Source organism: Chelonoidis abingdonii, chromosome 5 (genome assembly GCF_003597395.2).
Source record: "Chelonoidis abingdonii isolate Lonesome George chromosome 5, CheloAbing_2.0, whole genome shotgun sequence".
Lineage (NCBI taxonomy): Eukaryota > Metazoa > Chordata > Testudines > Testudinidae > Chelonoidis > Chelonoidis abingdonii.
Genome location: NC_133773.1, coordinates 15,819,818 through 15,830,657, shown reverse-complemented (window position 1 = coordinate 15,830,657; position 10,840 = coordinate 15,819,818). Strand labels below are relative to the sequence as shown.

Sequence of the window (10,840 nt, the reverse complement as noted above, 5' to 3'; positions counted from 1 at the left end):
CACGTGCACTGTACAGCTGCAGAGGTACTGGTCTGTAGCAATATTGATGTTTTTATATTGATACAGAACTGCAGTGTAGACTGATAGCTACTGCAGCATCCTACATCAATGGACAACTTAGCTATATATGGACTGTGAAAACAAATTGCAAAAGAATATAATGCAAAGAATGGAGATTGCTTAGTTCCTATACAATTTCTTCAGACAGGCTCTCCACATGAGTTCCCAAAGGATTAAATGAGACTGGTTTAAATTTCTCTAGAAAGTCACTTTCATTTCACCTTGTCTATACTACACATTTTTGTGCCTATTTCCAACACTGATGCACCAATGCAAGCACCAGTACAGCCCAGGCACAGGTATTTTCAGCATGGTATCGGAACCCAGCTCTGCCAAGGCTTTACGGCACCGTATTGAAAAGGCTGGAGAGGGGGCCTACATTAGCACTCACGCTAGGTATGGGATATTGAGGTGCAGATGCTATATTAGCAGGGCCCCCCAAGCCCGTACTGTTGCAATCCGTAGTGGAGCCGACTACACCAACTGCTACCAATGTTCTGAGTGCAGTGTTTACCTAGCCTTGATCACAGGAGGTCTAATTCAGTGGGTCTCAACCAGGGGTCTGGGGGGCTGCAAACAGGTTTCAGGGGGTCCGCCAAACAGGGCCACTGTTAGACTTGCTGGGGCCCAGGGCAGACAGCTGAAGCCCTGACATGTGGGGCTGAAACCCGGAGCCTTGAACGCTGCCACCTGGAGCTGAAGGGGAAGCCTGAGCAACTTAGCTTTGCAGGGGGCCCTAGGCAATAGCCTTCCTTGTTACCCCTAATGCCAGCTCTGGCTTTTCTATAGAGAAAAAAGTTGTGGCACAGGTGGGCCGTGGAGTTTTATACCATGTTGGATGGGACCTCAGAAAAAGGTTGAGAACCCCTCATCTAATTGATACGGGGGAAATTTTTAAAGGCACAAGTGCCAGTCAGGCACCTAACTGCCCTTGAGACAGTGGGTGATCTGTCTACCTTAGTACTCAGTATTGTTAATGCCAATGAGGCTGAACTGGTGGTAGCAACAGTAGGAAATTTTGGAAACATTTCTTTGACAAATACATTCCAAGTACTTGCCCTGCTGTTTTTCAAACTGGCTGCAATCAGAAAAATCGTGCTCTAAACTGACATTGTGAGGTTCCATATTCATTTTCTCCCATTAAGCAGTTTACAAATCATGAAAGGGTTTAAAAAAAAAAAACGAGCAGGCTCAACTTGGGTCTGAAAAAATCAGTCTGTTCTTGCTTTGACATCCTCCTACCGGATTAAGATTCTGCAATTAGAAGGTAGCTGACAATTTCACTTTCAATGACTGATGCACAATAGGAATACAATCTACTCTTTCATGGGTACATTGGCTTGGTAGTGTTAGAAGCAGTAAAAGCTTGTTCATGTCAGTAAAGTAAGCAGACATGACTTCTACACTCAGGGACTGATATGTTAAGAAGGTGCTATTTTTACACATCAAAGTCACTTTTGGGTAATTACTCTCAAGCTTTATAGCTGGGATATTGTATGTTGTGAAGATGTCTCTTACACTGAAGTTTTCAAATTCTGAGTTTCAGTAATATTTAGGTGGGAGAAAACTAATACAGCCACAAACTGTTACAATCAATCGAAGAAAGGCTTTACACTTCAGTTCAATACAATATATCTGTACTTGTCAAATGTCCCATTCTTCTCCCCAGAACATAGATCACATTGCAGCTCCATCACTTGAGAGTGGATCAGAGAATAATATAATGATAGTAACAATAATGCTGACCAGGGTCGTTGCAGGAGCTATCAAAGGGTGAAATTCACCTTTTCCTGCACATAGTTCGATTAAGAAGGCTTTGTGTGAAGAACTACACAGATGAAGAGGAGGTGGGGGAATTCAGCACACCAGCAAGCCACATGGCTGCCATACAGTCCCAGAAGCATTTTTTTATACAGCACCATGTGCAGGGTGAACGATTGGTGAATGTGACAACCTGGTAGTGTCTCTGGATCAGCATATGTATAAGCATATGTTAATTCCCTACAAAAAAGCCAGCAAAAACAGATGCTTGAGCAGTACCACATATTTATAAAAAGATGTAGCTGTTATGAAACACTGTTTTGTTGCTTTATTTTAAAAAAGTCATGTCTCCTCCCTCCTTCCCAGAAGCACATTTTAAAAGCTATGTTCTAATTTCTCACCTACTACAATACTTTGGCCCTGCTTCAGCAAAGCACTTAAGCATATGCTTGATATTAAGCACATGCTTAAGTGCCTTACTGTGTAGTCAGTTCATTACACTGATGCACTAGAAAGACTAAAACTACAAACACAAAATCAAGTCTTATGAAATAGCATAAAAAGGATACATTGAAAAATCTTTTTTCAATCTCCACGGAACAGAGATTATGGGTCCTGTTTCAGTTGTACAGGATAGTAGGTTTGCAGAGACAGATCAGAGAATATTCCCCCTACTCCAGAAAAAGGTTGTAGTTGAGGTAGGAGAGGCTCAAGTCTAATTACTGGGAATACTTTTGTTAATTATGAGGCCAAAATAGTGCCTATAGAGCTTGTAAACAAAGGGGGGGGGGCAAGAGAAATAGAAAAGGCAGCTCGTCTTTATTTAGGCTCCATCTGAATAGCACAAAATGACCTCTTTCATTAAGTGATTTTTTTCTACAATGCAACGCCAGTTTTATGGGTGAGGCAGAGTTGCCTAGTGGATGAAGCACCAGACTGTTATATAAGAGAGCTGGGTTCTTTTCCTGGTTCTGTCACTGGCCTACTGAGTGGCTTGGGAAAGTCACTTCACCTCTGCCTCAGTTTCACCAGCTGTAAAATGGGAACGATATTGATTGGGTGGTCAGTATTTTGTAAAGCCATTTGAGATCTATGGATGACGTGCTATACAAGAGCTAGATATTCTAACTCAAGTTATCTGTTACTAGTCTGATGTGCTACTGAGTGCAGTAAACCATAAGCAGAGCTCTTAATCACCTGCAGGAGTGGAGCAGAGCCTCCCGCCAGGGGTGAGATTTGCTCCAGCAGAACTTTAGAGCTCCCCTGTTGCAGAAATCAGGAGTGCCACTGGAGTTTAGCTTCAGCCTCAAGGAGCTTCAGCGCCCTTTTCTGCTGACTCAGCCAGCCTATAATGGAGGGAACAGGAGTCACTTGAACCCCTGATTTTACATAGGTATCATGCGTTCCTTGATATCTTTGTAAAATTCAGAGTTCAGTTATGCTAATATTTTAATATCTTACAGGTGTCATATACAGCATCTTTCATCTTAAAGGACATCAGAAAAGTTTACTCTCACACACAAAATATGGAGAAAATTTATACCTCTGTGGATAGATTTCATTTCACCAGTAGAAGATTCCTCAGTTAATATAGATCTCACATTTATAGTATCACACCAAAGTACAATTGATTTACTGAAAATGCTCTACTTCCTGATGGCTCAGGTCCTCATTCTTACTGAAGCACAGTACTGATGATCTTTAATGAGTCCCATTTTTGAGCTACAAAGAAGGACTGACTCTCTCCTAGCAGCAGCAGTTTTATTACTGGGGTTTGCCATCCTAGAGGGGAAAATATAAAGCTAAGTTGTTGTACTGGCCTTTACTTCTGGCTTTATTAATTATTGACAGCAGTGCCTGCAAGGAGCCAGGCACTTTCCAGGATAGTCCCTGATCTAATACCGCCAATTTAAGGACAGACAAGTGAATTGAGACTGAGGAAAGAGAACAAGAGGCAGTTTATATACAAGTTAACTAGAGCAGTGCTTCTCAGCCAGGGGCCTGGGGCCATGAGCTGATTTTAGAGGGTCCACCAAGCTGGACTGGCATTAGACTTGCTGGGGCCCAGGCCAGAAAGACAAAGCCCCGCCGCGTGGGGGTGAACAAGCCTGGGCCTCTAAGCCCCAGCCTCCGGGGCTGATGCTGAAGCCTGAGCAACTTAGCTTGGCACATCCCCCTGTGGTGAGGGGCCCAGGGTAATTGCCCTGATTGTTAATCCCTAATGCTGGCCCAGGCTTTTATATGCATAGAAACAGTTGTGGCATAGGTGAGCCATGGAGTTTTATAGCACGGGGGGGAGGGGAGGCTTAGAAAGAAAAAGGTTAAGAACCTCCAAACTAGAATCATTATAAACAGCATCACACAAATGTTTCCTTAAGAAGGACTAAAATGTGGATAGGGTCAAGCCTTTGCAGATGAGCTCATATGTAGCATAGAGGGTCACATGGAAGACCTCACAGAGAGGCTTGTGCAAAAGCTGACAAATGAGCGGACAAGGGTCAGAGCATGGGTGGAGTAGAGGGGATGAGGGGCAAGACACAGCTTGACAAGGAGAGATTAGTAGGGAGGAGCAGAATTACAGCGAGCTTTGAAGGTAGTTGATGAGAAGCTTAAGTTGGATGCAATGGTGGGTAGGCAGCCAATGGAAGGCTTTGGAAAGAGGGGGATGGTTACATTGATTAAACTGATGGGCAAGGAGGAGGGGATGAGTGTCTCTTTTAATGGTGCACAATAAAGGGAAGTGAGCCACTACCATATTCCACTCCAGACAGGAAAAAAAGCAACTGTGAACACCTACCAGCACAGCACTGCGACACTGAAGTGCTTTGTAAACAGCAGGAAGGGGTGGTATGGAAACAAAATTACTCGTCAGCAAAAGCGTTAAAAATACAGAAAGGCAAATTACCTCTCTTCCCTCACCTATACTCCCCCCACATGTAACTCCATTCTTACAGCAGTTAATACATTTTAAAGCGTAATAAGAGACTTTAAAAGGCTTGTTTATTTTTAAATTGAAATATATTTTGAATTTATAAAAAAATTCTTCTTACAACTGACATACAGTCACCTACTTCAGAGATGGGCTAGATTTGTAACCCCCATCCCAAGGCCCTGTTCCTACAAATACAATTGTAGCACAGTAGGGGAAAATTCGCCTAAAGGCAAAAGATCTCATGCAGCTCCTCCGTTTTGAGTGTCAAGGGCAGGATTTTGGATGTGAGTTTAACATCTATGCTCCATGGACTGCTTCCCAGCTCAGTTTAATTGATAAGGCCATACGTGGGTTGGTTCCTGTACAACTTGAACAGCTTCCCCTTCCTATGCCTCGTCATCGCAGTTGAAGCTCTTTTGCTGACCGTGTGATGATGTTTTCGTGTAGGGAGTTGAGGCTGGTTAATTTCAGGAGAGTCCCCTAGCATGGAAGCCACTTCTTCTAGGTGAATCACAAGAGATCACTTTTATCGACCTTCAGAGCATGGAACAAAACATATTTTTGATCAACCATTTGCTTGACTAATTGATCATCACTAGTTGATTTATGGTCAATTGAAATGGTTTGTGCTGGGGGGGAGCTATTTGTACTGTCTACTGTGGGCAGTTTAAGTCATTAAGATTCAGTAATATATCCATATGCAACAGTCATTAATGCATAAATATAAATCGATAACTCATTACATCCCAGTCAACACCCAATGTAAGTTATAGGTAGGACAGCTACGTACTGTTAAAGCAATTAAGCACCTTTGTAGTACTGCACTTGACCCAGAACGTCCTCAGCTAAGCAAAATTTACATATACTTTAATGACAGTGGTGCTTGAGCAAGGACTAAAGGATTGGACCCTCTTTTTTTTTTTTTTTTTTTTTTTAATGAAAAATCAGCCCCCCTGGAATATAAGCAACTGAAAATTATTCACAGTACAGGGCAAGTTTGCATGTTTTTTTTTTAAAATGATGAATTGGTTAGTCTGAGTAAGAAGTTTGTCACTCTACTCATTGGTTTGTAACTGGTAAGGCTTCTGCTGTTGGCTTATGGTTTATTCCTTTGTCACTCAAGGAGTATGCAACTTTATCACCCCAAGCAAGGTCAATATTATCTTTTGATGGTTAATGGTCTATTTCTGGAAGGAAGCAGATGCTTACTGAACTATCTTGTTGTATTCTATGAAAACAGTAGAACTGAATAGTTTTTGATAACCACTTTTTCACCTCTAAAACATGCTCCCACTCATAAGAAGAATTCAGAAGTAATGTATGTTTTTTGTATGGATTTAAGAACAAAATGACCAGAAACATCAGGTGATTATAGCTTTGGACTGTTTGCTTGCTTCTGGTGTTAAACTGCTTCTTATCTGTTCTTAGTTTAAATAGCACACATTTGGTTTACAGTTAAATTAAAAACTGGATTACTGGACACTTTAGATTTCCCAAAGGTATAGCCTTCATGTTAGGACTTGATAACCCCATGTCTTGCAAATCCTGACTTTTCCAATATTTGTTGAGACACTGTAATTGTTAACATGAATGTGATTAGTTTGCAAAATGAAAATAATCTAAATCTATCTGATTTAGGGTAGACATTAGCAACATTAGGTTCAGAAAGGCAAACCTGTTTTTAAAATGTGTACCAAAGTATGTGTATATTCTGCTTTTTTTGTATATAACCTACACACACCTATTTCTGTATGAAGAGAGTTGAACACTTGTAACAGGTAAATGGTTCAATTTCTGTCTGATGAACTGAAAATTTGTTACACTGAAAATATCTAAATATCACATACTAGTCTTTATTCTCATCTTCATGCTCTCACCCTGATGATGCTAGGAGACTAACATCTGCAAATTGCATTAGCAAGACAGAGAGACTCTGTGAGGGCTGAGTCTGACCCCCTGGAGCATATACTGTGGCAAGATTTATCCGATATTATGGTGCGTGTTTAGTTTTCAATGGGAAACATTTTTATTACATGTGTTCTGTCATGGCAGACTTGGGGCTTGAGTCTATGCCCATTACAAACAGTGGTGCTGGATCTGATCTATACAGTTTAAAAGTCCTAGCATACTAGGTCAACTTCACTTTTATTGACCTAAATTAACATCCTAAAGTATAATTTTTCAGTATGTGGACAATAACCCCTGTAGAGGAATGGGCTTGAGAATGGAGGAAAGGGGGAAGAAATTGGTTGGGAAATAATTTTTTAATTTGAGCTTGTTTGCTCTGTCTACTGCAACTATACCTGAAGTGGTTAGGTGGGTTTTGTTTGGTTACTGGGATGAACATTTGCTGTTATTGGGTCTGACCACCCGAGCACCTCTTATGTCAACATAGCCTTTATCGATGTTTTTCTTTCAGCCGTAATAAAGCCAAGAGAGTTTTGAAAGATTTAGGAACAGCTTAACAGCTGACAAAATAATATTTAGTTTTTATATTTAAAGCACTCTGCAAACAGTCAGTATATGACTAACTGTTCCATTGCCAATCAGCTTTGGTGCCCCCATTCCTTGCAACGGCATAGGAAGAGGCAGTCCTAGTGAGGCTAATGGGACTAGTCACATGAGTAGCGTTACTCACTGCCATGTTTCCAGGATCAGGTCGATAAAGGGTTGCGTTTGTCTGAGATTGTTCTACAGAGTCCTTAGACATTGTTAGCACCCATACGTCACTAATGGTAATACTGAAGAAACAGATCTAAAGAGCTGCACAGAGGTGCAGTAAGAATCAGGACAGAGCACGGAACAGGAAGAATAAATTGCTACGACTACTGTTATTTGAGTGCTTTCTTATTTATTCTAAATGTCTAATTAGATTTGAAGTCTTTTACTGTTCCCACCTATCAATCTATTGAACAGAGATCATATATATATGGGAGGCCATTTCAGAATAAAGATTATGCTATATGAGCACTGAAGTAGGTCAATCACACAAAAATAACGACCTATATATCTATAAAGAGACCATTAGTTTTTCACCGAGTCCCTTGCCTGTATATAGTAAGTATAGCAGCTTTAACCAACTCAACCATCTCCTAACCCAGGGTTTCGAGAACATGAACATAATGGCAAAGTCCTAAATCCATATGTAGGTAGCTAAATAAGTGGCTTGGTTCTTGAAAGTGCTGAGCACTGATGAGCTCCCATGACTTCTGTGGGAGCTACTGAGCTCTCAGTATTTTTGAAAATTAGGTCACAAATGTCTAAAACTCAGAAACCCACTCTAGATACCCATTTTTGTACATTTTTAAAATTAGAGAACAGAGCATATCATGCATAGAAATAATGTCCTTTCAACTTTAACTTCCCACTTCATTGCATTCACAAGCTGAAGCAGTTACAAAAGCATATCTGTTGCTATGAGGTTGAAAAAAAGAGCATCAGAGTTTCTGAACAAGTGGCAGAAAAACTAATTATAAGTCTCACAGTAAAAAAATAATTCAAAATATATTATTGTTGTGGTTACAGGTTTACTTTGAAGACATATGCAGGATTTTCATTCTTTGATGACTGCCCAGTCATTTTCTCGTTTGAATGTTCCTATTCCTACATAATAGAAAAGACTGCCCACTTAAACTCTAAAACCAGAACCGTGTAAGTGTGGGGATAAGAATCAAAGCTCTGTCTCCTCAGCGAGTGCTATAACTCAAAACAACTTTCACACAGAAGTGCACTGCAAAGACCCTTGTTCATCCCTTGCTCCCCTTTCAACCTCTCATTTAAAAAGATTTTAACAAAGCAGCAGCCATGCTGACTCACTCACTCTGCCATGGTCTAATGTGAACCACTGCAGTTTAAAATTGGTGACCAACCACCTAAAATATAGGAGACAACCCAAGAATAGAGAAGAAATCATGTGGAGGATTTGTTTCTTTAAAACTGTAAGATCTTTCCTACCCACAGCTTTGTATCAGCATTCTGTTACCATTTATTGACAGTGACGAACAGTGAGATCAAGTTTGGGTGTCTTGGATGTAAATCTGAAGCTTACAAGACATAGCTTGCAAAGAAGTGTGGGTGAGAGATACGTTCTCTTAATTCTCATCCCCATCAAAACCACCCTCAATATTACCCACTCCATCTGCAATTTTGGAATAATCAGATTTACAGAATATTTTCCTCTCTGGTTACTATTAGATTTAGAATAACATCTAACTTTCCTTTAAGTAACACTTCTGCCCTAAACTGCTTACTTCTCATACTGTGTGTACAAGCCACAGAAGTATGTTTGCCTTGTTTGTATGCACAGATTGTTTTTGTTTAGATCTAGAAATAAGTTCTCTTCGCACCCTCCCCAGGGTACTTGAAAGTGCATACTTGCCAGTTTATGGGAGTTAATTTGGAATAGTCATTTAATGACTCAGTAGTATAAGGCCAAAAGTCATTCTACTTCTATTAATAGCAGATAGATTTCTTTTTTGTTATCTGCAGATAAAACTGTGAAAAACTATTGCCTAGAGGAAGAAGCAGGTTTTATTCAAAACCTGAGATTAATTTCTTGACATACTCCCCACTGAAACTGTAGGATACTTATTAGAATCATACAAAAGCAAATCCAGCAACCCTTATTTCAGTGAAGAGATTCACATTTTGCTTCGTATGACTGTCATGAGCTTTGCTGAGGAAAAATATGATATATTATGGATGTATGAAACTTCTGCAACTTCTAAATCAGATGATGAGATTACAGTTATAGAGATAGCAAGTCTGGTTTTCCTCTCACTTGGAGACACTGTTGTAAAACCACTGTCTCCATTGCCTTCAGTGGAATTACTCCAGATTTAAACCAGTTTAAGAAAGGGGAGAATCAGGCCCTTTTGGGAATAAAAGGAAGAGAATGCCTATCAGAAGGTTACGGCAGTTTCTGAAGAAATAAGTTTTCTTTACTTTTTATATACACCAAAAAAAATACACAATGAAACATGTCCAAGAGAAAATCCTTTTTAAGCAACCATTGATTTTGAGATCACCTCAAGGAATATTACAGTGCTAGACTTTGCTAGATTCATCATTGCTTGAAGAAGCTTCCACTACATACCTGCACACATGATTAAGCACAGCTCAAACATGCTTTTAGGGAATGAGCATACTCCCACTTGAAATCAACAACAACATTCCTGGTGACTTTATGGTCAGAGTCGCTGTTAAATTAATGAGCAACAAATTCAACCTTAAACAAGTAAAAAATAAATATCCAAATACAAAGCCCCTGTTTTGTTGATAATTCACATAAGTTTAAACATTACATAGTTTCACTGTTATTGATAGAGGAAAATTTCTATTTTCAACCCCAAAAATAAAAAAGTTGTCAAACTATACTTCATTTACCAAAAATTTTAAAAATGTATCAAAATAAATGCCTACAAGGGGAAAAATGAGTTTTGTTTATTTAATGACATTCTAATGTTGCCAGAATGCACTTCAAAATCAACATGGCAGAAGATTTCATTTTTTTTTAATAATCTTCTCAAACTGTAAACTGCTGTAATGAAAATTTCAAATATATATTTATACAAGCTGAAGAAATATGCAGTAACATCTGTTTGCAATGTACTTCTAATCAGGTTTGCATCTTGTAAGAGACAATTGTTCTTCACTCAACTGCAAGGCAGGTGGAACATCTTTAATCACATAAGAAGATCCTAATCTTCAAGGAAATTTTCTGTTCTGATGTTCTTTTTCTAGACATCAGATTATAAGAGGATGAATGGCTTGTAACAACTGCAGTAATTACACGCCTTCTGCTGGTTCATCATTTTAGGGGCTGGGATGGGGCGGAAGAGTATGGCATAAGGGCCTTACGCTTTCTTTGAATTGGTAACATACTGCCGCCATCATTTCACAGCAATTTGCCACGTCAGGCCCAGGATTACTGGGACATTTCAACTAAATCTGCACTATTTCCTTGACGACAGGCAGAGCAGCAGCTGCTGAATATTGTAATAGATTTATGCTGCTTGCTGCTCTTGTTTTCAAGACAAGAACTGGATATTAAAACAAACATTTGGTTCTTAGAATATGTTTTTTCCC

The 10,840-nt window shown here is 39.7% G+C and overlaps 1 protein-coding gene across 2 annotated transcripts in view; it reads right to left on the bottom strand.

Annotated features, from left to right (window-relative positions):
* The window catches only part of BMP2K (BMP2 inducible kinase), an 82,433-nt gene that overhangs the window by 6,769 nt on the left and 64,824 nt on the right, over positions 1 to 10,840 (bottom strand). The gene's annotated exons all lie outside the window — the stretch shown is intronic.